At 38.7% G+C, this 24,734-nt stretch overlaps 1 pseudogene; it reads left to right on the forward strand.

Moving 5' to 3' along the window:
- Positions 1–530: 530 nt before the first annotated feature.
- On the forward strand, positions 531–22,513 carry LOC143882799 (uncharacterized; annotated as a pseudogene).
- Positions 22,514–24,734: the final 2,221 nt, after the last annotated feature.

A 24,734-nucleotide genomic window follows, 5' to 3' on the forward strand; every position in this document is an offset into this window, starting at 1 on the left:
TACATAAAAGAGAGTGTAAATAGCAAATATTGGAATGAATATGGGGTAAAGCAAAGGGGTGCTGTTATCAAAGTGAAGTGAGTTTATTGCAAAGGACAAAACAGTGGATGTAGGATCACGATGAGGGGGTGTTTTTTTTTTTTTGCCTTAGCTGGAAGAGGGGAATAAGGGTGCCTTTAACAAATGTGGAGCAGATGTTTTGAAAATGGGATTTGCAAGACAGGAGTTGGGCTTGTGGCTTACCCGAGAGAAAACCACGTGCCTGTCTCTTCTTAATGGCATTAAATGGCTTTTAAGGTGGCACCTCACTTACCATTATTGCAAACTATTTCCAGGCATGACCGAGAGATATGAAATCCTATGGTTTCATATGGGGACTTGGTAGAGGGATTGGTGGTGTAGATGATGACGGCAATCACATATTCGTAGCATGCTTGCTTCCTGGGCATGTTAATGAGACCGATCATGGGAATTGGATTCAAGCAGACGGCACTTGAGACAAGTGCGAAAATGGGTATCTACTGTAACTGATGGAGAAGAGGTAAGGCCAAGCATGAAGCCACGATCCACACACCTCCAAAGAGACCCTGACTTTTTTTGTTTTTGTTTTTACTCTATCTTGGTGAAAACAGGAACCAAATCAAATTAACAGAAGCTCTAAGAATGGAAGTTCTCGGTCTAGAAAGATTCAATGGAGATTGTGAAAGATTAAGATTCAAACCCAATAAAAATAAAATGGGATATGACGAAAAGTTGGTAAGGTGGACATGTAATTTCTGAAAGAGAAAGGGATTGTATTTGCAGCAGTGATGGACTGGCGGACGGCTAGATCGGCCGTCCGCCGGAGAATGGCATTACACTTGTGGGCAGCCCTCAGCCCTAGGTTAATGGACCGATGGCTTTGATACCATGATAAATTCTAGAGATGCCACTAAACTTGGATGATTTCATTAAACGAGGTGAGTGCTTTTATAAAGCACTTAAGAGATAAACATGGCAAAAAGATAATCACAATCTAAACCTAGTTGCCTAATCTAAAGGAACTTGCTTAATCTTATCCCAATCCATCCAACAATCAAATCTTGGAAGATATGATCTTATTCTATGATGGATCTGATTTTATTCTCTAACAAAAATTATAATATATATGTACCCATTTTGTCTTTATCCTTCCTTTGTATTCCTATGAGTCACATGCACACCTTTAAACTTTTTTGGTTTTCAAGCCCAAATTTGAATTTCCCTCCATTCTTCATGATCTTTGTTGGCGTAGGCGCAAGTGTTCGAAATAGGCGAAGAACACCGTCGTCAACCTGGTAGAAGAAGAATACCGTCTTCTTTGATAAAATTCTTAAATCCGAAAGAGGAAATCTTTGAATCCACAAAGAAGAAGAGATAAGAACTGAATTTTTATTCCATTCCAAGATCTCCTCTCTGCAGACTATTCAATCACATATTTATGGAGTTTTTCTCTAAGATTAGGATAACCCCAAACTCTACCTAACTCTATCTCTAGAACTTCTAACTTATCTCTAACTATGCAAAAGAAAAGAAAATTAACAAACGTGTCCTACATCAAACCTCCCCACTTAACAGATCCTCCCCACTTAAAGAAAACTCATCCTCGAGTTTAGCTTTGGTTATTCCTTCCTGAAGTAAGTCGATGTCATATACCAATAACTTAGTGCAGAACGTATTATCAATATCTATGTTAATAACATCATATAAGCATTCGTCTTGATAGTACGTTCTGAACGGAATGCGACGACATATTGAAGACTTTTGATTGATTTTGGGCTTGAAAACTTTATATCATTGTTGTAGTCGAAGATCATCTAGGATTGGCATGCAAAAGAAATCCTGTATAATCAAATCTGGATAATCTTGCAGAAGATCCGACTCACGATCGCTACTCTCCGAGTCATGCGATTCGGACTCACACGAGCTTTGTCGAGTGATACGGGCTCTCCAGGCATGCTGAATGGCATTGGTAGCACACTTGATGCGTACGTAATCTTTTCGGGCAATCTTTCGACGAAATAAGCTCTGAATCAAAATGACTGAACTGACGTATCTCTTGTATGCTCTTCTAGCCTGGTACATTTGCCATATCTTTTGGATAGTAAGACACGCGACTTTCCACTTGGAACGGTCTTTGGCTTTTTGGGCTTTCCCTTGTATGATCCTAGTCTGGATCTTTAAGCTCTCTCGATAAGTAATTGTGGCGAGTTCTTTTTATAAATGGATCACGTATTTCACACCAACAACTGAAGGGTGATTGTCCCGATATGTATCGTTCTCGTTCTATCTCTATCAAGAAATTTTTTGGCATGAAGAGCTATGGTCGATCTAACGCACTTAAGCGTCTCTTTGTCCCTCATGCCGTATTTCTCTCGACAATCTTCAATGGCATCAATCCATTAGAGACATCCAGACTCACAATCATCATATCCAGAGAAAGGCGGGACGAATTGTAAATCCATGTGGTTAAGAGACAGGAAAGATAAGTTAGAAAAACTAGGGAAGAGGACGAAACATGGCAAATTGAATTAGGGTGGCGTCTTTATCAATGTGTTTTTGGGAAAGGAATTTTAATAAAGGGAAGGAAAAAGGTAGTTAAAATGTTCCGTCTTACCTTGATGAAGAAGGGTTGTCTAGGCTTTACGGAGGATGCACAAAGGTAGGAAAATCGGGAAGTACTGGGGTTGTGACGTCTACGGTGGCGTAAGCTAATTTCCTGTCCACATATTTACCTCTTGTTGTCGTTTTTCTAGTGTTGCCGCCACCCTTCACTTTTATTCTCTATTTTGCCTCGCTTTCTCTCTTTGAGATCAACAACTTCTTGCCAATCTAGGTATCTCTCTCTTCTCTTGGAGGCCACCAATAGTTGGACGACCGAGGCCTGAGAGGCCCAAGACTCCACCAAGTACTGATCACCGACACTTTTATTCATTACAGCTTACCCATATTTTCCGTCTGAACATTTCCTCCTTAGCATCACGCCCTTTGTTTGTCCTAACCAGCCTACCCATGTTACCTAAACACTGTAACATTTTCATATCATCACCATTATCCCCTTACCTTGTTGGACATCATATTGGGCATGGTTGGGTAGACTTTTATAAGTATGTTTTGTTTGACAAACCTGACTAGAGATTTGATTTGATTGCTTAGTGAACTGACTTCCCTGATTTATAACTTATTGTTTGGAACCCACTTGGTTGATTTGATTTCTATTGATTATATAATTCTAAAGATTTTAATATTTGTGAAAATGTAGCTGTCATTCAATTATTACCTACTGTTTATTTTGTTATGAGAATGCATGATGCTGTTTTGTCGTATTAGAACCTATTTTATGCTCCTAAAGTTCCCATACAATTTGTCTACGAACTCTAGGATTGCACCAACAATTGTCATGGATGGTTTTTGCTGCATTATTTGTTGGGTTGGAAAAATTTGCTAACTCCTCTATATTGGCTGCACTTCAATTTCTTGCAAATGTTAACAGCCTTTCATGCAACTTCAGTTGGTAGTGTTCTTGTGTGTACATATGTGTGTATGCATATGCATGCATGCATGCATTTATGTATGTAGATAGATACAATTGCATTCATGCATGTATTTATGTATGCAGATAGATACCATGCAATTGTCATGTGGTTTAGTTCTGCTGCATTATCGATCTGTTGCTTTGGAAAAATTTGGTAACCCTACATTGGCTGACTTTAGTTTCTTGCAGATGCTACCGGATTTGCATGTAGCATCACTTGGTAGTGTTCTTGCCCAAGGCATGAACCTGAAGAAAAAACATGAAGTACGTATTTGGTTTTTCTTAATGGCCAATATTTTGTTTCATTTATTTTAATTTATGTTGGTGTACTCTTGTAATTACTTTTTTAATGGAGAACTAGAAGCCATACTTTTGAGGTATTTTGCTAGCATATTCACTTCAATATTTTGTTTATTCACAATTAAATCGGGTTAAGATGTTAGACATAAATTATTCAATGTAGTACTATTTAGTGGAACATGTAGAAATAGACATGTTATTCAATGTAATACATTTTAGTGGAACAGGTAGAAATCATGTCTGCAGTTGTCAGTGCTGTTGCAAATGGTGTTGGTGCCCAGACAATAATTGATGTTGGCGCTGGTCAGGTATGGCATCATTTGTTCTCCCTGTTCGCGTGAGATTTCTACATTTGAAAATCCATTTGCCTATTCTCCACCCATGATACTGTTCATTTGATGCAGCCCAAACCCATGAGGTTGACAAGTTTGAAGCCCAGATGAACCATCCTAAGCAAGTGAGAAGGTCAGCCCGCATCCAAGTCCAACACAAGGCCCATGTCCAACTTGAATCCATTTAGCATAAAGACCACCATGGACGCGCTGATCGAGCTGGAGTCCCGCATTAATGAGTCTGACCACTTTTTGGAGTCCGTTTTTGGACCTCTAGATGGACGAATCAGAGCAAATGCTTAACTAGGAAGTTGTAGGTCTTTGAATTATCTTTCCAACAGATATTCATGGTCCTAATTTGGCTCAATGGTTGAAGATTTATGGCTATTTTGGTAGACTGTGTTTGCTAGCTTTGACTAGTTAATGTGTTTAGAGTTCCTAAAACTATTAATGATGTATGTGAGTCCCTAAACTAGTTAGTGGACTAGTTTGAACGAATTTTCTCATGTATTTATCTATTTAAAGAGTATCAAACATATGTAATGGGGTTAGTTGAATATTTGAATGAAAATTTGCTTAGTGCATTTTTCCTTGAACCTTGAAGAGTTCTTCCTTGAAACCTAGAAGAGTTTCACTCCTTCCTTGAAGAGTAGGAGCTTTCCCCTATTGTTTGCATCCTTGAAGAGTTGCAACCATCAATCTAGAAGAATTGATGTTACCTATCTTCCTTGGCAACCTAGAAGAGTAGCCATTGAAGTTATCTTTTTCTATTTTGCCCCGCTCTATTTTCAGAAACCTGTCCATTCGCATTCATCCACTTCCATCACAATTTCAAGCCCTTTCCAGTATTTTCTGAGCAAACTTTTGTCAGCAAAGTTGTAGATCTTTGAGTCCTTAAAATGTTGGCTTTTGAATCAAGTCATTCCGACCTATATCGAGGGAGATACGCTCATTCTACCGAACTTGCGCAAATCTGTTTTTCTTGAATCCGAATTCTTGAGCATTTGAGTGTGTTTAGAGTTCCTAAAACTATTAATGATGTATGTGAGTCCCTAAACTAGTTAGTGGGCTAGTTTGAACGAATTTTCTCATGTATTTATCTATTTAAAGAGTATCAAACATATGTAATTGGGTCAGTTGAATATTTGAATGAAAATTTGCTTAGTGTATTTTCCCTTGAACCTTGAAGAGTTCTTCCTTGAAACCTAGAAGAGTTTCACTCCTTCCTTGAAGAGTAGGAGCCTTCCCCTATTGTTTGCATCCTTGAAGAGTTGCAACCATCAATCTAGAAGAATTGATGTTACCTATCTTCCTTGGCAACCTAGAAGAGTAGCCATTGAAGTTATTTTTTTCTATTTTGCCCCGCTCTATTTTCAGAAACCTGTCCATTCGCATTCATCCACTTCCATCACCATTTCAAGCCTTTTCTAGTATTTTTCTGAGCAAACTTTTGTCAGCAAAGTTGTAGATCTTTGAGTCCTTAAAATTTTGGCTTTTGAATCAAGTCATTCCGACCTATATCGAGGGAGATACGCTCATTTTACCGAACTTGCGCAAATCTATTTTTCTTGAATCCGAATTCTTGAGCATTTGAGTGTGTGTCTGTCACTCTCCCGATCCTTAGTCTAAGAAGCCTAGGAGAGGCTTGCATCATTTTGGTATCATTTGTTCTCCCTGTTCGCGTGAGATTTCTACATTTGAAAATCCATTTGCCTATTCTCCGCCCATGATACTGTTCATTTGATGCAGCCCAAACCCATGAGGTTGACAAGTTTGAAGCCCAGATGAACCATCCTAAGCAAGTGAGAAGGTCAGTCCGCATCCAAGTCCAACACAAGGCCCATGTCCAACTTGAATCCCTTTAGCATAAAGACCACCATAGACACGATGATCGAGCTGGAGTCCCGCATTAATGAGTCTGACCACTTTTTGGAGTCCGTTTTTGGACCTCTAGATGGACGAATCAGAGCAAATGCTTAACTAGGAAGTTGTAGGTCTTTGAATTATCTTTCCAACAGATATTCATGGTCCTAATTTGGCTCAATGGTTGAAGAGTTATGGCTATTTTGGTAGACTGTGTTTGCTAGCTTTGACTAGTTAATGTGTTTAGAGTTCCTAAAACTATTAATGATGTATGTGAGTCCCTAAACTAGTTAGTGGACTAGTTTGAACGAATTTTCTCATGTATTTATCTATTTAAAGAGTATCAAACATATGTAATGGGGTTAGTTGAATATTTGAATGAAAATTTGCTTAGTGCATTTTCCCTTGAAGCTTGAAGAGTTCTTCCTTGAAACCTAGAAGAGTTTCACTCCTTCCTTGAAGAGTAGGAGCTTTCCCCTATTGTTTGCATCCTTGAAGAGTTGAAACCATCAATCTAGAAGAATTGATGTTACCTATCTTCCTTGGCAACCTAGAAGAGTAGCCATTGAAGTTATCTTTTTCTATTTTGCCCCGCTCTATTTTCAGAAACCTGTCCATTCGCATTCATCCACTTCCATCACCATTTCAAGCCCTTTCCAGTATTTTTCTGAGCAAACCTTTGTCAGTAAAGTTGTAGATCTTTGAGTCCTTAAAATTTTGGCTTTTGAATCAAGTCATTCCGACCTATATCGAGGGAGATACGCTCATTTTACCGAACTTGCGCAAATCTGTTTTTCTTGAATCCGAATTCTTGAGCATTTGAGTGTGTGTCTGTCACTCTCCCGATCCTTAGTCCAAGAAGCCTAGGAGAGGCTTGCATCATCATTTCACTTGAAAATTTTCATGCAGTTTCTGTTGCAAGTCTTTGTATCCCGTCATGAACCTTGATATTTCTCTGCTCACAATCATGGTTTTAAATTTCGACCAAAATCCGAAATTTTGGTCCAAAAATTTCAGATTTCGGTTGGTACCGATAGTTCATAATTTCAGTTTCGGCATAAATTTCGGGCGAAACTGGGTCATTTCAGCATAAATTTCAGAGGAAATGTTTTATTTTCATTTCCTTTTTTTTTTTTTTTGACCATCTCGGTCCTATTAATGAAACTTTACCATTCAAGAAAAAAGAAAGAAAGAAGAAACTGGGTCATTTCAGCCGAAATGACCAAAATTAAAAAAAAAAAATCGGTTTCGGTAGGGTCCTATACCTAAATTGAATTCATGCTTACAGCATATTAAATCTTCACAAAATCTGGTTTTCTTAATGATGTTATTAGGGTTATCTTGCTCAAATACTATCCTTTGAATACCAGCTTTCTGTAATAGCTATTGATGCGTCTTCGCACCATGGAACTGTCACAAGTGCACGTGCTGAGCGAATTAAGAGACATTTTGCAGCTCAAATGCGTATATCTCAACATGGCAAGCCATCTATTCAAGGAGCTTATTCCTGAAATCCGGCACTTTCTTCCATGCTTTCTGTTTCTAATGATTTCCATCAAATTCAATTGTCAGAACAGGAAACAAACATTTGAATGTGCCACGGGCAGTCACCTGTCATGTTCTGTCTAGTGACACACTGAAAGCTTTGATGGAAATTTTTTTTTGAAGCACCCAATTTCGAAGGTTCAGATGTGAATAGGGGAAATCAACCTTCTTCGCATATTCAGCTGAGAAATGAGTCTTTGTTGGTTCTTGCCAGGCTTCATGCTTGTGGGGATCTTTCAGTGACCATGATTAGGTCAATCCTGAAAATTTTCAATAATTTTCTAGTTCCATACCTTAGGGCATGTTTGGAAACCATGAAAATTTATTCCATGGAACATTTGTGGGCCCAACTATAAAAGATGAGCTGATAAGGAGAAGGGGAGAGAGTCACTGTTTCAAAAAGCGGCCAAAACAAATCCTAGTCGACTCGGCACGACTCGATCGAGTAGTCAGTTGGCGTGGCTGAGTACTCAGTTGACACGGTCATCACTAGGGAGAGTCAAAGGAGTTTTGATTGACTCTATAGGGAAAAATGTGGACTCAGATTATAACATAGCCAAGGTAAGAGATAGTCGACTTGGGGGAGTCCAAGATGACGCGAGGGAGTTTGGAAACTGTGGAGAGAATTGATGTGTCTCAGGGGGGAGAGCATGAGAAACCCCTTCGAAACAGTGAAAAATAATACACTACTTCAAATTGTTTCCCCCCCCCGCTGTTTTCCTGGGCCTTTTCATGCTCCTCTCACTCCCATCATCTCAAGTCTCTCCCTCTGTGCCCACCTCTCACAACTGACCCACACATATTCCATGAAATTTTTGCATGGCTGCCAAAAATTGTTGCCTTAGTGTTGTTTTAATTTATTGAGGGGCTTATTTCCAATGATCATTTCTTTCCCTTTTCAAAATGATGGTATCATGCAGTATAGTTTTCAGCCTAATATTTTTTTTTTCACTTTATTGATATCAATCTTCTACCTCACATCTTGGATCATCCTATTGGGCCAGGACTTTTTTGGATTGCAAAGAAGTTAAAGCACTGGTCAGCATTGGGTGCTGTTACAACTTTCTATCTGAATAATGCTTTGGGAATACCAGCTTCCTATGCGGGTTTCCAATGAGTGCTAGCACTAAATTGACTGGCTTGTTACTCGGCAAAAATGCACGTGATCTTGTTTATCTGGTACGCATTTGGGTTAAGATTTTTTTTTTTTTTTTTGAATAATATCGGCCTCTCTGCAAAGCAGGGGTAAAGTTGCGTACATCTAACCCTCCCCAGACCCTGCATTGGTGGGAGCCTCTTGCACTGGGCCTCCCTTTAGTGGGTTAAGATTATTCTTTTGTTATTTATTTAGTTGTTGCTGACATTGCATAATAAATAAAACATTTTTATTATTCATTAACTGTAAGTTTTCAACTTACTCTGAGATGGCAATCAGAATGTAACCATGCTGAATGTGCTCTTTAATTGAAAGTTTGAAACAGTAACCAGAATTAACAGAAAGGTGACTAGGAATAGTAGCGGAGGTTGGTCCATGGAGGGAATCTGGTTATGTATGTATCTGCCATTCCGTTGCAATTATACTAGTAGTACTTTTTTGTGTCTAATTATTTCAACATGCTCCTTTTGGTAAACTGGAGATAGAAGTTCTATTGACTGAACTATCTGTTCTTACATCGTCTTTTTCTTTTGGTCCTGGTATTGTGGTTGTGATCAATGTTGTTAAAAACACACGATTCAAATCGCATCGTAGGTAAACGATTCAAATCGGAATGAAGAATCGTTTTTTGTAAAAATCGCGTGGTTCTTTTTTTTTACTTGTTTTTCTATGGTGAACCCTTTGCGATTAGAAATAAATCGTATATAAACCTCTCGCCCCAACTTATAACCTATAAAACAAGTAAAGAAAACCCTAACTCTTGTCTTCTCATCATTCCTTCTTTTTCTCCTCTTCTTTCATTCTCCTCATCCTCGTCTTTCCTACTTGTTACCAATTTATAACCTATAAACCCCTTCTCCTCCTTATTTTATATTTAATTTAATTTAATAGTTTTAAATGAAAAATAGATAATTACTCATTTTATTCTTGTTTTTGACCTTTTTATATATTTTAATATGAGATTTGCTAGCATCCATCGCAAAAGGCATTTCGCTATTTGCTAGCATCCATCGCAAAAGGCATTTCGCGGATGGTTTGTTGCATCTTAGAGCAGCCATAGAGGCAACAGACCATCCGAAATGCCTTTCGCGATGGACGGTATCTAATCCCTTATAATATAGTTTCTCATTTTTGCCATTAAAAAAATATTTTCTCATATATATATATATATATATAAATCTGAAAAATTATTACGATATGATTTCTGATTCGATCTGATTCTTCTTATGGCTAGATCCAATCTCCTGGTCTCTGCAGAAAGGAAAAAGAATTTCATGTTCTTCCTTTCGGGAAGGGAGGATTAGGGAAATCCTATGGATTGCTGCTTTCTCTAGACCTCCGGGAAAAGCATAAAAAAAAAAGGCTCGAATGGTACGATCCCTCCGTAACCCCAGAATGGAAGGGGTGATTTCATAATCCAATGCCCCAAAAACCTAAGGGTTCCTCCGCAAGGTTTGTCCACGGAGGGTGAGTTAGGGCCTAAGATCAGGCCGAAAGACGTAGTTGATGGACAACAGGTGAATATTCCTGTACTACCCCTTGTTGGTCCGAGGGATGGAGGAGGCTAGATAGGATGCCTCAGCTGCATACATCACCACACTTCCACTTGACACCTATCGTAATGATAAACGACTTGTCTCACCTTGACCTTATCTTGGATTCTCAAAACTTTTGTCGCTCCATCCCCGCAGGAGCAGAGAACCCGTCCCTGTCTCGGCTGTGCTACCGAAGGCTCTGGGTAAGTCGGAATAGGAGAGCACTCATCTTGAGGTGGGCTTACTACTTAGATTCTTCGACGGATTATTCTCCGTATTGGAGGAATAGAATATCGGATGATTGACCATCATCCGGACCGCCAGTGGTGGATTTGGTTGACCTTCCTCTTCCAGGTAGGAAACTCACATGGTCCAATAGCCAAGCTAACCCTGTTTTGTATAGGCTCAACCATGTCCTCTCGTTGGAATTGGGAAGAGATATTTCTGAATTCATTCCATCGAATCCTCCAATGTTTCATCTCAGATCATGTGCATGTAATTCTTAACAGTAAATGGGATTTAAGATGGTACTTCTAGCCAATTATTTTCCTAATCTTTTTGCTCATGCCCTCAACCCTGGGGCCTCAATTGTAGACCATGTCGAAGAGTTAGGGATCATAAGATTATTACCTCGTGTCTGCTAGAAGGCATTTCCCTCTGAGTTACTAATGAGTCTGCTCATCTTTCAAAGTTGATGTGTCGGCAGTGTTTCTTTCTTATGGACCATGATGATGAGTTGGTCACTACCGTTGGGAAAAGTGAGATCTTCTCCGTTAAGTCCTTTTATGTAAAGGCCAACAGTCCTACGCATGTTCTGCGAATTCCCATTGTATGGAGATCTCGTGTCCCCTAGAGCCACAACTTTCCTTTGGTTTTCTTCATGGTAAAATCCTTATTAGGGATCAACTGGTAAAGAGACATATTTGTGAATCTTGGGATTGTATGCATTGTCGTTTCCTCTGGAGAAGATCATTTGTTTATTCACTGCTATAGGGCAACTTGGATCTGGAGCTACTTTGGTCTGCTCAATGTGTCTCATGACACTTCATCATTTTCTTAGATCAAATCCCTTTGAGATTGGAGGCATAAGCCAGCGGACAATAAGAGACTTGATTGCTTATGGAGAATTCTTGTCCCTTCTACAATTTGGATATTGTGGAAGGATCGGAATGACCATATCTTTAATAATAAATCTAACCCAATCATTAAGGTAATTAAATGGATTATTGCTGAAGTTTCTGAGCATGCTTCTAAGTCAAAATGGTAATAGTATGCTTCTAAGTCTAAAAGTTGGATTAAGTTAAATTTTGATGGCAATAGTATGCCCCTTAATTTGGGTAGTTCTACAGTTCAAAGGAGAGAGAGAGAGAGAGAGAGAGAGAGAGAGAGAGAGAGAGAGAGAGAGAGAGAGAGATAGAGAGAGAGATAGAGAGAGAGAGATGTCTTCTCCGATTGTAATTCTCAGAAATTTATTTTGTTTGCATGTCGTTGTGGTGATTGTGATGCGGCAAAGGTTGAGGTTTGTGCTGCGTGGAACGGAATCAGGCTTGCTTCTCATTGAAGAGCTGTTAAGCTGTGGGTGAAGGGTGATTCCATCAACACAATCCACTGGCGTATAAGGAAACCCTCCTTGGAGATATAGATTCTTATTTAGATGGATTTTTTATTATTAAAGAATATTGGGCGGTCTTTCTCCCATATCCATTGAGAAGAAAACTATTTAGCTAATAGGCTACCAAATTGCAGTGTGTTATGCTCTAGACTAATGTTTTGCCATGGGATGCACATCTTGATCTTTTCCTTGTTTCCTTTTCCTTTTATCTGCTTGCTTTTTCATGTATTTCTACGACTCGCTTTGCCGTCCGTCTCTTTATAACAACTCATTTGTTAAAAAAAAAAACAATTATAGCCAAACTCTTCCAACTGTTGAAGACTTCGTCTCTGATGTTGTAGGGGATTGATGCATAGGGCAGTATAATCTATGCTTCTACTTTCTTTAGTTATCTCTAACATATGCAGAAGATTCACCCCCTATGCAGTACGCATGAGCCCCCCTTATAACGTGAACACTGGGCAACTTTACTGCATTTTGACGTCAAATCACATTAAAAGGGGGGCGAATGTGTACTGCGCGCGCGGGGGGGGGGGGGGGGGGGGGGAGAGGGGGAGGAGGAGGATATCATCACCCTTAAAATATGCACTTGATTTGGAATTTGTTGAATATTTCCAAACAATTAAAATATGCCCTTGCATTGGAATTTGTTGAATATTTTTGCTGACTTCCACCTCACAAGCTGTTAGGCACATTTAGAAATTGTATGCATATTTATGACTGTTCACTACCAAAAGAAAGTTTCACTGACCTTGTTTACATTTATCAGAGTGCAGAGCGATGGAGAAGTCTCACCGAAGATGCTGCTCTTCAAAATTTTGAAGTACATGCTTTTCGTGCTGCTTTTCAGATGGTGAGAGAACTTTCTCCCTTGTAAAATCCGCTGCAATTGATTTTGTCACTTTGCGCAAATTGTGTTTTTTGTTGTAGGGATTTAGTGTATGAGGACAAGATGCCTGCTCTGTTGTTTTTTTGGCTGGTTTGCCTTTGGAGCAAATTACTATATTCTTTTTCTTCCTACAATGAGTTTCATCTTTTCCGAAGAAAAATAAAAATGATTTTTCCAATTATTTTTCTCTCTTTGAAGCTCAGGATAGAAGAATGATCTAAGGGTTGGTATAGATCGTGTTCGATAGCCTAGGGGCTAGAAGCTAGAATAGTTTAATCCCCGTGGTATCGTCTATTTGTGATTCTCAATAGGGCTTTTCCCTCTTTTCTATCTTTTGTGGATTATTTTGACAAGGTTAGACTTAGACGCAAGTCGCTAAAGGTCATGTTGCAAGAAGAGATATTTTAGGAAGAGATTGAGGGCGATTAAGTTGGCAGATAGTGATGGAAGTACAACTTTCATCCATCATTTCACATCTTTTTGAGGTAAGAAAAGCTCCTTGAAATGCTTTCGATCAATGGTGCTACTATATGTTCAAAATGATCTGGAGAGGCCATTGAAATCTTTTTTTTTTAAAATGCTTACATCTGTGGAGGGTATTGAGTTTGATATTCTCACTAAGGAGAAGAAGGCGATTTTGGAGGCTTCTTTTTCCAAAGAAGAATCTAGAGCATCCTTACCCCACTGAAATGAAGGGAAGATCTTGGTTTTAAATTTCAGCTGAAACATTTTGATTTCGATTGCTAACGAAATGAAACGAAACGAAAAAATACAAGATTTTACCTGAAATTTTGGATTTTCGACCAAAATTTCAAGATTTCATTAATATTTTGATCGAAATATGCAAAACATGCAACTTTTCAGATAAAAAACAAAGACATTTCGACAGAAACCCTGACAAAAATCAACTCTAGTTACATAAAGGAGAAGAACCACATGATTCCTTTAATATATTTCTTATAAAGGACAAAAAAATTAAAAGAAAAACCATTTTGGACGTAATTTTGTGCTGAAATCTTTCTGTGATTTTACAAAATTTCGGCCGAAATTTCGTACTAAAACCGAAATGTTTCAGTTTCGCTGATGACCGAAACCAAATTTTAAAACCTTAGGGGAGATTAGACGCTTCTTTTTCTTGAGATGTCAGAAGCTATTATCTTCACTCTAATAGACGACAAAGTGCCAATTAAATCAACAAACTAATTGGCAGTTTAGCCAATCTCTCGAAGAATATGTTAAGGTGGCTCATAGGTAAACTTCCCTTCTTTGGAGCTCAACTCAACTCAACTCAACAAAGCCATTGTCCCAAACTAGTTGGGGTCGGCTAAATGAATCCTTTAGAAAAAATTCATGAAGAGGGTGAAAGGAATCTACCCTGCTCTAGTCCCGGCTCTAGTTGGGTTCTTCTACGTGGATCATTTTCTTCTGTAGTGTTGCTGTTAGAAGTTTCTCCTTTATCAAAGGACCTTGTTGGATCTCTAATGTTCTTTGTTGAGTTTTTTCTATAACTAAAGCTCTTTGATATGCCTCTGTAACAATCCTCAATGGTTGAACGACTTGTATTTCTAGCAAATCTTGTATGGAATATCATAATCCACCAATGTAGCGAGATACCAACTGACATCGCTTAAAATCATTATGTATGATGTACTGATACAACTTCTAAGTGGATTCATTCACAGTGGTATCCTTGATGTAAATTTTGAAGCATATAAACGAAGGTTTGATGATAAATGGCTGCTAGATATTTCTCTCTTAATTTTAACTTCTTTTTCTCCCAATTAGTTATCATTGGGTATCCTTTCTGTTCTCGCACAATCTTAAATTGTTTCCGCCAAGATGAAGCATAGCCCTTCAATTTCATGTCAACTAACTTCACTCTACGGCCTTCGGCTATATCTTTATGATAAAAAAACCTGGTCCTAAATGTTCACCAAGTCGATGAACTCATTGGGATGCATTTTTTCGTAAAACTCAAGAATTTCAACATTAGTATTCATACTTTATATGTTGGGACATTCCTTTGGTTGGGCCTATGGTAACACCTTCCTCTTCATGGTCTCTTCATGTGAAGCTCGATCATATAAAATAGTCTCTCTTCACCGACTCATCACCGTTGTCATGGATGGACATAATGCCATTCTATATGTAATATAGTGACAAATGAAATATTATAGAAAAGCTTCAAGTCATGGGGTCGGGGAGCTTATATATATATACCCTAGGAATAAGATAGAGAGATTTCATGAGAGAATTTAAGGTTAACAAAAAATGGTGAGACAATGATACGATCCAAGCTGATGTTGATTTGACACAGCTATTGATTAGTTGAGGGACTTGAATGAAATTAGGATTATAGAAAAGGAGGTATGTGTTATTTTGTCTAAAAGGGCACCTTATTAGAGTTTGAATGCTTTGATCCCCTTGTTTATCGCCAAAATATTAAAGAAAAAGGAGGGGGAAATGTCAATGTTCTCTTCTATTGATAGGGAAAATCACAGTTCCAAAACTCCCTCGCGTCATCGTGAATTGTCTTGAGTTGACTCCCTTTTACTTTGGCCGCGTTCTTGTCTGAGTCTGCATTTCTCCTTACAAAATCAATCAAAACGCCCTTGGTTCTCTTGAATTATGACCGCGTCAACCGAATACTCAGTAGCGTCAACTGAGTACTTAACCGTGTCGTACAGAGGCGACTAGGATTTGCTTTGGCCACATTTTGACCAACATTCATGTTTTGAAACACTGGGTAATATCGTTTGAGAAGGGAAGGTGTTGAGTTAGGTCTCACGTGCGCGGTTCCCAATGCAGGAATTTTATTTTTTTAAACATTTATGAGGCTGCAGAAGCGCTAAGTATTTCAGTCACAAGGGGATGGAATTGAAAGATAGTGAATGTGGTAATTTCGATTTGAATGGCATGAAATCGATAGGGCTGAAAGTAGGATTTGATTCATACTCTAGACAATAAAAGGAGAGAAAAAGAAAGGTGTAAGGGTTCGACAACTCCATTGTAAAACATACAATTTCATAACATAAAGCTCGTGAAACCCTAATCTCCTTTAGGCTTTATGCATATACGTTTTTCAATACTTTATCCTAAACCTATTCAGCAGTACTTTCCATGAAATTAGTTTCCGAAACGACCAAGGAAATATGTAAGAAAGGCAAGAAAAACTAACACATGCTAAAAAAGAGCTATGCTGCAAATGTTCTGGATCATTCATTGATCAATGCTTGAAATTGGTGATCAATGATCTGGTCCATCGATCGACGACGATCTCCATCTGTCTACTTGTTATCTGCACACTACACTATCCATCGATCGATGGCTAAATCTGTCGATCGATGCAATGGTCCATCGATTGATGGTTTGTTCTCTTGATCGATCATCCAGCTTGTCAATCCGGATTGTCTAGATTGCAAATTAATATATGATTTGTGGACACAGACAAGTGTCGCGTGTTGACACAGACACGGAGTGTCAGACACGGCAAACCCCAAATATTAGGAATACGGTTACGGCTAAAATAGGAAGTATATGTAATCATGATTTGTGGATATGGATTCGTGTGTCTAGTTTCGACATGGATACGAGTTGTCTAAATGAGGTAAACACAATATTCAATAAAAAAACAGAATGTCACACTTGACACGGTACAAAAACATGTCCACACACCTACATTAAGTCTAACACTTCAAGCGAAACAAGTAAAAGTGTCCAAAGGAGTGTTGACAGGTGTGGACACGCGTGTTGTGTCGGATACGGCAGGACACGTGAGTTGGCAATATATTCGAAGTGTAGGCAATAAATTCGAAGTGTCGGCCAAATCATAGAAATTAATTAAGACTGTTTTCTGTTCTTTTTCTTCAACCTCAGACATCTTCTTAAGACCATGACCATGATGCTTCTGAAAACCTTTTTCAATTTGTCCTAAATCAGTTCCCATTTTTCCTGTTCGGGGCAGTTACAAGGAGTTACTTTTTTTGGCGTTGTTAGCATGTTGACCGTGAAAATGGATAACTTATATTCCTTGAACCTCTAAATAAGCACCAGTATTTCACAAGAATAAATCTAGGAGGCTGTTTGGTGTATTGAATTAACTGATGTTGATTCATTCTTCATGCCAACTTAGAAAAGAAGATAAATAGCTTCTTTCATAAAAGAAAGTCAAGTTGCCGCCAGGTTATAGCTCTAGGTTGACTTCTGCCAATTCTTACTTGTATTTTGACATACTCTAATGTTTGCATCCAGTCCAAGGAATTTGAATCTTTCCTTTTGTTAAACTCCAAAACCCATGTCCTAAGTCAAAGAAGTCCAAATCCCACGACTTCCATGCAAAAGTAATTTATTTGCAATCCAAACAAATCATCTGCTGTTACATGTGCAAAATAGTTTGGCTTCATTTACATTCAAAATGCATTTTGGTCGTTTTAATTAAGATTGCATGTTATTTGTAAACTATCTAGAAAGGCCCAAAGTTCATTCCTATGAACCCTTAGGTTTTTTTCCTATTTGTATTAGCTGGAATTCATATATTTATTTTGTATTTTGTAATTGCATCTGTAATATGATAAACTATTCTAAAGATGCAGCTGGTCCAACTGTAAATTAGATTCGATCACTTCGTAAATTATTTTCGACACATTCTTGCCGGTATATTATCTTCATTCTATTCCAAATTATAATCTGAAATGTAGAACCTCCAACTCAAAAAGACTCCTGACATGATGAACCCTGCTATTATTTTGATGAGTATGTTACACAGATAATGGGATTTGTAAATTGGTTACTGTTTTTGAATTGACTAAGTTTTCAAATGAGAAACCTGTTGTGATTTGGGTTGTGGTCATTGATTATGATCTTCTTCTACCCACTTGCATTACGTTTATGTTTGACCCCAAAACTGGTTTACCTTAAAATGATGGTTGATTGTAATTTTTTTTTAAAAAGTTGCAGAGAAGATAAGTCCTTACATAAGCCGATATAGTTGTCTTAGGGCCTCTCTGGATTCAACAAAATCAGTCCTTAGTTGCAGATAAGTATATTTTAAGTTAAATCTTATTTGCGAATGGGATATTATGCCCACTTGTGTAAAAATATGTAAATATTTTTTAAGGGGCATCCAAAGAATTCCTTTAGATGATATTCCATATCTTTCTAGGAAAATTATGGGTGGGCAGTTCCACTGAGGGCCACTTGTTCAATGATCCAAACCATTTATTATGCCTTCCTATGAATGGCCAGTGTCCCAAAAATTCAACCATTAAGGGATATTCTAAGGGCGTGTTTGGCTCTGCTAAAAAATTTTCCTGATTTTTTTTGGCTGAAAATTGAATTTTCTAATGCATGGTAACTCATTTGTCAGTTATTTTTTTTAAACCTTGTTATAGTTGTGTTTTTTTTTCCTGAGAAATATTTTCACTGAAAATTTATTAAACTATGAATGACGTTTCTGTATAAGTGCTCTTATTGGCCTCATGGCCTGTTAGTTGCCAGCACTTCTCTATTAAATGACCTTTTCATCCAGGACTGGTTGGAAGCGGTAGAAAAACACATTGGCATGATCACGGCGACCGTTGGTCTCACCGATGGTTGTTAGGAGAACTGGTATTGATGCAAAGCTTCAAAATTTTGGCTTAGATGGGAAGTGCTTTTGAGTCCATTTGTTGGAGGGATGAGATGGCTTTCTGTAGTTTGTTTTGTTTGCAGAGTTGGTTGATGATAATATTTGGGTTATAGGAAGGAAAGGGAGTTGCAATGTGAGAAAGATCGAAGGGGATGAGAGGGTTCTGGTGCTATGGTTTCCAGTGGTCAAGAAAAAACAGCCGTCATAAACTCAAGGTGTAGATCGTCTTTAGACAACAGAATCCAATAAAACTACATCTGGTTGTTACACTTAAGGGGAGACTCAGGTGAAGTTGTTTGTTTTTTATCCATTCCACACCAGGGTTCTGTTTTTTTGGTTGGCAAGTAAAGGTACAGTTCAACTTTAGGTTTCCTGGCCCATGATGTAGTGAAAGGTTACTTCTCAAAAGCCCCATGCAATGATGTAGACTTTGAAGTAAAACGAAGGTACAGTTCCACCTTGTTTCTTCTTCATTTTTTCCATTTTTTTTTGTTTGGAGGTTTGATATTGGTGATTACTTATGTACTTATGCCCATCGTTTGAAATTTCGAGGTCAACACCGACACCGAAACGACCGAAATCCGAAATCTCCGAAACGTACAAAATTTCGGTCGAAATTTGAATTTCGGTAATTTCGGTGAAATTTCACATAAAGTATTAATTTTTTATTCCTTTACAAAATTTCAGCTGAGATTTCGGTAATTCCGGCCGAAATTTCTGCCAAAAAAACCGACAGTTCAAGCGTCTTTCGACCGAAATTTCGGTTTCCGCTAAGTCCGAAATATGTGCCGAAACCGAAATTTCAAGCCATGCTTATGCCCCCACAGTTTGATAGTTACACCCAAGGTCACACACAACTTTTTGACAACCGAACACTCCGATGAAGTCTACTTCCATTTCATTACAATTTTTCTTAGCTACAAGGCGTGAAAAGTGGTGGAAAGGAAATTCTTTTCTATGTTTCGACCCCTTTTTGTTGTTTGGTAGTAGAAGGAAAGGAAATCCATGATGGATTGATCTTCCCGTTTTAAATAGATCGTTATCACAAATCCAAGAAAATCCTTCTGTCTCAAAACCTGGATGCCCCTTTCCGTTCCACGCTGAAAGGAATATGGGGGCAACTCGAGTATCGCAGGTCTTCCTCATCTCTAATAAGATGTTATACAATACAAAAAGTTAGTCGCAAGTTTCCCATCTGTCCTTTGCCTCTTTGGAAATTGCAAGTTGAAACTTGGTTTTCCTCCCCATCTTTGATTTTCTCTCTTCTTGATGTGGGTATCCCACCTAAATGATCTCTTCATCTCGGATCTTCCTTGTTGAATTTTTCAACGTTCAGCACTCGTCCAAAGGTGGTTTGTTGGGTTTTTCTTTGGGGGTGGAAAGGATTGAAAGAGACGAAGAGGAATCTGTGGGTGGGAGTTTTTTTTATTGCTTTCACATTGAAATTCATTCATATCAGTGAACTGGTTCTCACAGTATCTGTGTGATTTGGCTTTTTGTTTGCATTTCTATAGTAAACTAGACCACTCTTTTTTCTTTTTCTTTTTTTTATCTTGATCACTCTTCTTGATCTTGATCTTGGTCTCTTCTCGATCTTGATCATTTTTAATGATCTTGATTCTCTATATCCTTTCTCTTTCTCTTGGTTGTCATCGATTCACATCAACAACTGAGACAAACCATAGAAATCTCTACCATTGAACGCTAACGCAGTAAAACAGTGTCCATGTACACGCTCATTATAAAAGCTAAAACCAAAAGGCACATTTCATGAGTTTCTTCACGTTTTTTAATTTTATTTTGCTTGAAACAATCATCGAAACAATAATCGATGAGGTTTATTACAAGGAAGAAGACTCCAATCCAAAGTTAAGAAGTATGTGAAGAGATAGAAAATACTATTGTGCAGTGACAAGAAAGTTCAAATTTCAAAGAATGTGTATTAGGAAAGCGTCATCCATCTATTTTGTGAAATAGCAGAAACCATTATTCTTCTGATTTTGTTCTATCAAAAAACCCATCTTGAGTGTTCCTAGTTCCTTTCAAAAGCTATCCATCTATTTTGTGAATAGAAGAAACCTTTCAGTTTTTGTCAGCAGCTGAAGGCAGAAGCCATCCATTTGGTCAATAAATGTAAATAAAAGGGTTAAAAAGTCTGTTTGTGTACATTTATGCATCCGACTTCTTTGCAAATCAAAGGGTTAATCACTTGTTCTCCTATTTCTTTTCCTTCTACAGCATTACAGCATGCCTCCAAACAAGAGGAACATCTTTCTAAGAAAAAGATTTCTCTTTCATGCATGTTGTACCGGACGTCGAAAAAGATTATCCTGAAAAGGAAAGGAAAAGAACAGGCTTTCCTAAGAAAGTGGGTGGGGTAGTGGGTTCATAAAAATCAATGGTTGAGAGAGTTTGCCAGGAAACAGAGGTTCCCCTTTGATCCAATTCTTATGAGGCCATATGCAAGGCGGCTACTTCGTCAGGGCTAGTGAAGACTTTGCTTTATGTGGCATTTAAGAGCCATGGTTTGATCAGTTGACAGGAGATAAAGTTAAATGGATTGAGATATTCATTGATATCTATCTGTCCAACTACGAGGAACAAGTGGTTAGGGGTGCAACTCGGATCGGGTTTTGAAGAACCCTACCCTACCTGAGAAATATCTCGGGTCGGGTCGGGTTGTGTTTTTTTCCGGAAAACTCACGATTCCCAAACCCGACCCTACACATGATAGTTCTCGGGTCGAGTCGGGTCGTTGTAGGAAAAAAACAAATCTTCACATCAAAATTCTCTAAATTTATGTAATCAAGTGTATCAATTTAAGAAGGAAACTATATTTCCACATCACAAACATGATCACCTAAATGAAAACAGATATATCAATATATTGAAAAATAATTTGCTATGTTATTCAAGAGATAATTAAAAATGTCATAGTACACCTACATAAGTCGGGTCGGGTTTCGGGTTTTTTTTCTTTAAACCCGACCCTACCCAAGATTGAGCCGGGTTTTTAAACTTTAAACCCGACCCTACCCAAGACCTATGATTTCTAAACCCAACCCATGCTATTTTCGGGTCGGGTCGATGCGGGTCGGGTAAAACCCGACCCAAGTTGCACCCCTACAAGTGGTAGCGGTATTCGAGACTGGAAAGAATACCGAGAGGCTATAGTATGGGAGACCTTTTTCGGTATTGAGCCCATGCTAATTGCCACATTGAACGAAGATAGAGTTTCGTTGGATCCCTCAACCTAGATTGCTGAAGCTACTTGAAGCCTCCTCAACTGGTTGGCCACATTGTTCGTAGGGGTGCAACTTGGGTCGAGCTCAACCCGAACCTGACGGGTTCAACCCGATTTTAGCTCGGGTTGGGTTGGCATTTCCTCGGGTCGGGTTGGGTTGGGTTAGGGTTGGGAAAAGCCAACTCGATTTAATTTCAAGTTGGGTTAGGGTTAAGGCTTAGGCAATCAAAACCCGACCCGAACCAGACCTCTGTCCTCTAATTTCTTCTTGATTTTCCTTGGGTTATTGTATTTTTCTGTTTGGCCCTAGGTGAACCCGAACCCAATCCGACTCAACCTGACCCGATTTGGGTTAGATGGGTTGAGTTATGGTTGAGAGATTTAGAGGTGGGTTGGGTTAGGGTTGACCATCCTCAACCCTTGGCTCAGGTTGGGTTGGGTTAGGGTTGAGGGAATGCTATCTCGCGTTGGGTTAGGGTTGGCCTCAACCCAATCCAACCTGACCCGAGTTGCACGCTAGTTGTTCGACACATCCATCTCCGAGTTTGGTTTGGACGTAATCATCAGTACTTCCTGTGTTTGTAAATCATTACCTTTTATATTTCAGCCCCACCTGAGTGCCCTCCTAATGTAATTCCTGTTCCAAAAATAAAATCACTGTTCGAGTATTTGCCAATGTCTAATTCTGAGATTGCTAACAATAACATAAACAATGTACTTTCGTCAGACGAGGAAGATGACACTCTCAGAGATTTCATGAAAATGATTGAACAAGCGGAGCGCCGCCAAACCATGCCCTTTAAAAGGAAAATCAAAATGATAAATATTGGCACCGCAACTCAACCTAAGGAAATATAGACTGGGAAAAGTCTCTCCTCCGAGGAGTGTAAAGAACTAAGAAACCGGTTAAAGGAGTCTGGTGAGGTCTTCTCATGCTCCTATGAGGACATGCCAGTGTTAAGCGAAGAGATTGTTTAACACATGCTCCCCCCTCTTTCCTCCTTATGCGAAACTTGAAAAAGTAGAAGCTCAGAAAATTGAAACTTAAATAGACCCTCAAAATTAAAGATGAAGTGGCTAAGCAATTGGAGGCCTGGTTCCTTCAAGTAACAGAATACCCTAGTTGGCTGGCCAACATCGTGCTTATTCCTATGAAGAACAGAAGGGTCAGAATTTGTTGATTAATTTGAATGAAGAAAATTAATTTCAGAACAACTGTGATTGTTGGTATAAAATCATGACTATTCACCAAAGATTGTAATGCTTAGGTATAGAATTATGACTGTTCACTAAAGATTGTAACTTTTCAGAAATATTACTTTATGGATTTAGAAAATTCCTAATAGAATTTGCATAGATTTTAAAGATCTAAACAAAGATAGTCCAAAGGATGATTTCCCTCTACCAAATTTCGACATCTTAGTCGACAATATAGTGGGTAATGCCTTACTATATTTTATGGATAAAGTTTCAAGGTATAATCTAAGCAAGGAGCCGGAATACATGAACATGACCTTCATCACTCAATGGTCGTCCCTGCGTGCCCACTCCTGTCGCTCTTTAAGCAACATCTAATTCCTTTTCCAGCTGTATAGGCCGAGTTTGCTCTTCCACCAGAGTGGTGGTGGAACCGGCTTCCTTGGTTTTGTCAAAAAAGTAAAGCCTCAAAAGGCTTTCCATGAAAACCGGTGTCCAGTCTTAAAGGATCGATATTTGCATAATAGAATTTGGCTTCGGCCAGAATTGCATTCACTAAGAATGGCTTTCCTTCGGCAATGACTACCTCCACCTGATTTCCATTCCAAAAAAGTAACTTGTGATTAACGTACATAGAAATTGGCACAAGTCCAATGGCGTCCCAAAAGTGCATTGTAATTTGACGAGAAATCCATTACAAAGAAAGCAGTCAATACGGTCTTTCTCTGGAGGTGTTTATTTCAGAGCTTCTGCTCCAAGGGCGCTGGATTCTCATGTGTTTGCTTTTCTGACCCATTGATATCAATCGAAGTGAAAGCTACTTTCTTCCTTCATCGTCAAAATTTGAAGACTACATCGAGGGCTTGCTTTCCGATCAAATCAAATCCCACCGCTCGTCAATGCATGCCGAAGTAATTTCGAAGTGGAAATATCTAATCCGTTGGAAAGGCCTCCAATTTGAAGTCAGAGCGAGAACCACATCCGACGTGCGAACTTTTACTCCCTACGGTATTACCTACCTTGATCTGAACTCGTACTTTTCAAGAAATGGGGTCTGATGCAGGTGCAACTCGCAAGATTAAGAAGATCGGAGGTGAGATCGAAAGATAGTAGACGGTGTCCAAATCAACTATCCACATTGATTACTACACTTTAAGAAATTAAAGAGTTTTACTTTTATTAGGATTTCTTTTGAGAATTTTTAGGAAAAGTAGAGTTGGAGGAATTCTGTAATTTTTATAGAATTGATTTGAGAGAATGTTTAGGATTTTAAATTTGGCTTTTCATTCTTGAACGTCCAAGGTGAGGAGAAATTTTAGGAATTTCTTTTATTTCCCAGTTTTAGTTGGATTAGGATATTAGTTTGAGTTAGAATAGGAAAGGTCTATAAAATTTATAAATACTAACGAATTTTAGAAGTTTTATTGATTGAATTTTGGTTGCCTTTGCTATATTTGTTGCCTCTCACAACCGAGCCACATGCTGCTCGTTTGCCCCATAAAAAAAAACAGCCATCTGCTGCTGTACCGAGTCCCTATTTCAGGTTAGTTCCTCCTATTCTCAGCCCGTTCATCCATTACGAGCTCACTTTTCTACACTAACTCCAGCCCTCTTTAAGCCCTATAGTTTCAGCCTTAGAAAACTTACTCTCAGCCAACCCATAAACCTATTGAACCACCTTAATGTTGATAGCAAATAGCCCCTAAAATTTAGACAATTGACATCCTTGAAGCTCACCTGTAAACACTTTTTTTTTTAAAACCCTTTTCTTTATTTTCGCTATCCACCTCTGCATTATTTGGTATCAGAGCAATCCTCTGCGTCGCTCCTGCGTTACATCTCTAGGGGGTGGGGCCCTGCGGGTAGGTCAGGCACGGTAGTG

The sequence above is a fragment of the Tasmannia lanceolata genome, unplaced genomic scaffold, assembly GCF_043159265.1.
Source record: "Tasmannia lanceolata isolate RefF3 unplaced genomic scaffold, GAP_Taslan_0.1 ptg000008l, whole genome shotgun sequence".
Classification (NCBI taxonomy): domain Eukaryota; kingdom Viridiplantae; phylum Streptophyta; class Magnoliopsida; order Canellales; family Winteraceae; genus Tasmannia; species Tasmannia lanceolata.